Consider the following 6,113-nt stretch of genomic DNA (forward strand, 5'->3'; position numbering starts at 1 on the left):
GATTACTTTCTTATTCTATATCAGTGAGACTTCTGCGGCTGCATTACCGTTGATAGAAATTTTACATTTGGTTTATATTTTGTAACATTCAAAGAAATACACGAACTACTGGTTTCATCTTTCAGGCTACTCCTATTATGAGACCTAATAAAGTTAATAACTAAAAACCAAGTTTCACAAGCATATGTAGATTAAAACATAGAGAGTAATACAGTTACAAAGTTTCGGGAATGGCATACCTATCACGCGATAGTTCGTTTTCTGCAATCCTCTCTTTTATTTTCTTCCCTGATTGTTTATTTTTCTTTCAAAATCAATTTATATATCATACAGTGAGTAAGCAAGTAACTCTAACCAACATAAGCTGTATCCTACAACTTCATAAACCAAGCAGAAATGACGAGGGTGGCACAGACGAACTACATTTTGTTTTAGGGCAGTTGTCGGGAACCCATGGCTCGCGAGCCATATATGGCTCTTTTGGTGACGACATATGGCTCCCAGAGAATTTGATATTCCAAGAATAAGCTAATTATTGTTACCAGATATCAATATATATATAGCTAAATGTGGGATAACATTAGCCATTACGTTTAAGAACATGCTATGTTATAATGTTATGTTAGAGAAGTGCCAGATAGACATTGCGACAAAACTAAATAATTCTGGAACATATTTTGTGACATCACCAAGCGATTTAAAGTTGGTAAACGAAGCGAAAAGCATTCCGTCCGTTCGTACTGTTTATTTGTAATATTTAGGCTTACCATACGTCCCGCTTTAGGCGGGACAGTCCCGCTTTTCAGCGTTTTGTCCCGCCGTCCCGATAAGTCAGCCAAAAGTCCCGCTTTTCCAGCATAATACACAAACATGTTCTCGTTACTGTGGTTTCTTTGTAGCGCAGCGCTAGCCTACTTACTGAAGGCGAATGCGTTCGTTTCCCACTGATTCCCATTGATGGCAGACATATCGCATGTAAAACCAATACTAATTAGTCTAAATTCGAATCATTTGTACCGGTATCGTTAACGTCAATTCCTTTCTATTTTTCGAACTGAACCCGATATTTTGACAGAGAATATGCGCATGAAATTTCGATCACAATATGGTCAATAAAGACAGCCGAGACAGCTTTGAATGTAGGCCTATGTAGTAAAATCGGAAAATGTGAAGTTATAAAATCACAGCTAAGGGGTCGTTGTATTTCGAGGCGTCCCGATTTGAAGTCACAAAAATATGGTAACCCTAGTAATATTTAGAATATTATAAGCAATACAAAGATGCCTAATAGTAAGAAAGGCGAATAGTATCGTAGATTTTAACATGTGTTGCATGTGAGCAGTCGTTCAAGGCCATCAGCGACAACTTGCAGCATCAGAAATTACCTTAAATGTAACTTGAGGCACTGTATGTGTTGACTTTTGAGTGAAAATTTAGGACATGATTAGGGAATGAAAATTCCGTATGGGACGCACGAAAATGCAATTGAAAATATGTATCGTTTATGGCTCTCTTGGCAAAAAATGTTCCCGACCCCTGTTCTAAGGTCTAGACCAGTGCTCCGCAACCTTTTTAACTTGCGGCACACTTATAAAACTTGCCAAATTCGACGGCACACTACAACATACGAAACAACAAAGTGTAACTTTGTTTTATGTTCATGTTTCAATCAGAGATTTGTGGTTGTTTTAATGAGCACAATCGCTATATATTAGGATCAATACGTGAAAGAGCAACTCGAAGTTCGCCGTCAACATCTTTTATGCAGGATCGTTTATCTTTTTTGATCAGTAATAAAGAGGAAAAGCTTTGTTCGCACATATAAGATGCGCAAAACTGGAGCAACATTTCAGTAGCCGCATTGGAAATGTGCGCTTATATTCTTCTTTTATTAAAATCCAAAACACATCAAGTGCAATTTCGCTGAATTTCAGTCTTAGCGTTCTGTCACATTTCAGCACTAGTTGAGAAGGGAATTTCGGATCCAGTCGTATCGTTCATTGCGAAAAAGTACCAGTACTTATCTTTGCTGTATTAAAGTTAAGTGCTTTTTCGCCAAATTTGACACGAAACCGTATTTCGTCTTTAAGTGGCGCATATGTTCACTCGGAACCATAGCTTCATTTGAAAGAAGGAAGATTATTCTCCGTTTAAGATTCCAGCTATATCTAAATAATTTAATTACTATAAAATACTCAACATCTAAAAATGACAAGAACGAAGAAAAAATCTCAAGAACCAGCTGCTCCCAAACCAACAAGCGAGTCTATTCTATCAGACCCTGGGCTGTCACCAATCATGCCGCTGCCGCCTCAACCAGATTCCGCAACTACATCCTCCTCGAGTCATAAAGGAACGAAGCCTTCATCACCAACTGTATCTCCTCTATGCTTATCTAAGATCCAAGATACCATTCAGAAAAATATAGAAATACAACTTCCGAGCATCATTGCTCGTTGTATCTCAGAAAATTTCAATACTCTGAATAGCTCTTCGGAATACTTACCAATGAGTCCAGGACTAAAAGAGTTTATGGATAATCAATCCCAATCCATGAAGAAGATTAAAGATGAACTGTCAATCATCAAATATTCTCAAACATTTCAATCCAAGAAGTTTGATGATCTGTTAATACACCAAAAAACAGTTGATGAGCAGCTAAAATTGCAAAACAAAAAAATTCAATATTTAGAAGATCGTGTCCTGGATCTCGAAGAAGATCTTTGGTATTTAACGGAGCATGTAGGAGATCAGGAAAGACGCTCCAGGCTTGAGAACTTAGAGTTCCACGGAGTACCACCATTACCAAATGGAGATACTGACAAGCTGGTGCTGGAGATTTCAAAGCTCATAAAAGTAAACATTCAACCGAGTGACATCTCGTTTAGTCATCGGTTCCCTACTCGCAATTGGAAAAACCATCCCCCCATCATTGTCCGATTTACTAGCCTAGCCATAAAATTTTCGCCGGCCGCAAAAATTTGAAGTCTGCACCCAACACTATAAACATCAAAGACACTTTAAAAGTCTTCATTTCTGAAAACTTGACCAATCGCAACAAGGACTTATTTTTTAAAGCAAAAGCTCTAAAGAATAAGTGTGGTTACGCATATTTATGGACCACTAACGGCAAAGTCAGAATACGAAAGAATAAATTGACGAACACCTTAGATATTCTTGAAGAAGAAGATCTTCAAAAAATCAAATAGGTTAGAATATTTTTCATTATGCCTTCATTTTTTTTATACTTTCATAATTATCCATGACATCTGATACCTTATGTTCAGTATGTCATTCTTCATATCGTAGTGATTCATATATATGTTGCAAATCGTGTAATCTTAAATTTCACTTTACTTGCATAACTTTGCCATTCCCTAGTTCTAGCTACTTCTGCCAAATGTGCCTTGATTCAAAAGGCCTTACCTGTCCAGTCTTGCCCTCTTGGGAATCTTTCAGTTTGTCTCCAACTGTAGGCCCCATTACAAGTAAATATGTAGAGTTCGCTAACATTGGGATAGTTTCATCTCAGTATAAGTCGACCGATTTTATTCTTCTTCACCTAAATGTAAGATCACTGTCAAAGCATATTGATGATCTGATACAAATGCTGACAAACTTTCAGAAACTCCCCCATATTATTGCGATTAGCGAAACCAGATTAAGCACATCCCCTATTAGCCCTATACATACTGACTGCTACAACTTTGTTCACTCTGCCTCTCCTACTAAAGCTGGAGGAGTTGGGCTCTTTATACGCTCTGATGTGTCATTCATAGAATCCCAGGAGTATAATCTAAATTTTCCTCATTGTGAAGATTTGTGGATTCAGGTCAATGAATCGCCCACCATCAACCAAAAAATATTGATTATTGGTGCTATTCATAAACACCCCAGACCTGACCTTTCTAATTTCACAGAAACAATGGACTCGCTACTTTACAAATTAGAAAATTCGAGAAACCCATTCATAATTTTAGGTGATTTGAATATCAACCTAATAGCTCACGATAATTTGACAACTCGGTACACCTACATGCTTCTGTCTCACCTGGCTATTCCCACCATAACGCGTCCAACAAGGGTAACTTCCACTTCGCATACTTTAATTGATCACATTTACACAAATGCAATTGATCGTTGTTCATCATCTTATATTATATTGCATGACATATCAGATCACTTTCCTGTTATGTCATCTTTTTCTTTTACTAGTGCACCTAAATACGAATTCAAAACTCACATGAAACGCAAAATGTTCAATTTTGACACAGAAATATTTAGATACAGTGCTCGTAATATATTAAATGGATTTGTATTGACACAACTGTCAACTGAGAACTTCAATGAAGTTTTTGGTATTTTTTTTTATCTTCATTAAAGGACCTAATCAATACCCATGCCCCCATGGTCGCATGCTCGCGTAAAAAATCTAAACTGCTATCAAAGCCCTGGATTACAAAGGGTCTCCATAAATCCATCAATCGTAAGAGTAAAATGCACAAAAAATATTATTTACATGGCTCTCCAAGTGAACGTGCACTCTACAAAAAATATCATAACACTCTAGTTCACTTATTAAGAAAATCGAAGCGAATTCATTATTTATCAAAATTTGCCAATAACAGAGGTGATATTAAACATACATGGCAGACTGTCAAAGAGATTGTAAACACAAAACCAGCAAATGATTCATCAATATCTGAATTGAAACTTGAAAATGGTTTCAAAACAAAAAACAGCCACACAATCGCAAACGAACTTAATAATTTTTTTTCAAACATTGGGAAAAGTTTAATAAATGAAGTGCCACAAACGAATATAAATTTCATGAGTTTTCTCGGTGCCCCTATAAAAAATATTTATATTTACGGTCAACTAATGCGACTGAGGTATTCAATACCATCTCAGCTTTAAAAATAGGTAAAGCTGCCGGTGCTTATGATATTTCTTCACATTTCTTGAAGAAAATTGCTGACATAATCTCGCCAGTTATTGCACATTTTTTTAATACGTCTATAAGAATAGGTATATTTCCATCTGCACTGAAACTTGTCAGAGTTATTCCATTGTACAAATCCGGCGATAAAACTAACCCATCTAATTACCGACCTATATCTGTCTTATCATGTTTGGCAATTGTCTTCGAAAAACTTTTGTACTGTAGATTAACTGAATTTTTCGAAAAAAACAAACTAATTGATAAATTCCAATTCGGATTTCAGACAAATCATTCGACAAGTCATGCAATTATTGATCTAATTGAATATATTTATGACAAATATGAAAAGGGAGAACATGTTTGCTGTGCTTTCTTAGATTTGAAAAAAGCTTTCGATACCGTAAGCCATAACATACTCTTACGCAAACTTCATCATTACGGTGTGCGAGGTTGTGCTAATTCTCTTTTAAAAGATTACCTACATGGCCGATTCCAATATGTGGAAGTCGAAAATGGCCCTTTATTATTCCTCGTATCTATAAACGACATCTCACGATGTTCGAATTTGTTGACAAAATTGTTCGCGGATGATACTGGTCTCCTAGGTAGTTCCAAATCATCGTCTAATCTTCAAAATTGCTTCAACCTAGAATTAAAAAAGGTCTATGATTGGATGCTCTGTAATAAGCTAACTATCAATATAGAAAAATCTAAAGTAGTCCACATACGTCCTGGTCGCAACGATCAGAAAACACCTCTGATAATCAAAATGAATGAAACTGAACTTGAATCTGTTCCCTCGTATAAATATCTTGGATTGAACATTGATCACCGTTTACGGTGGGATCTGCATGTCAAAGAGTTACATAAAAAACTTTCACGCTCAATAGGTATACTAAGCAAACTTCAACACTATACAGACCGGAGTACACTCAATATGGTATATTATTCACTTTTCCAGACTTACATCCAATATGCAATTGCTGCCTGGAGATCTGCCACTAAAGCGACCTTAAGAGCTATAAACGTTTTACAGAATAGAGCCATTAAAATCCTATATGGACCATCCACTCGTGTTAACATGAATACCATGTACCATAAAACTGGCGTACTCAAACTTGATGATATCTACAAACTAGAAATATTTAAATTAATGCATCAATACCATAAT

The 6,113-nt window shown here is 36.3% G+C and overlaps 1 long non-coding RNA gene across 1 annotated transcript; it reads right to left on the reverse strand.

Moving 5' to 3' along the window:
* Positions 1–2,144: 2,144 nt before the first annotated feature.
* Positions 2,145–4,220, reverse strand: LOC144427124 (uncharacterized). Its single transcript, XR_013477753.1, has 4 exons — positions 4,052–4,220; positions 3,427–3,562; positions 2,507–2,625; positions 2,145–2,395 (listed from the first exon to the last, which is right to left on the reverse strand). It is a non-coding gene; the product is annotated as an uncharacterized LOC144427124 (long non-coding RNA).
* Between the last annotated feature and the right edge of the window lie 1,893 nt (positions 4,221–6,113).

This window comes from Styela clava, chromosome 9 (assembly GCF_964204865.1).
Source record: "Styela clava chromosome 9, kaStyClav1.hap1.2, whole genome shotgun sequence".
Lineage (NCBI taxonomy): Eukaryota > Metazoa > Chordata > Ascidiacea > Stolidobranchia > Styelidae > Styela > Styela clava.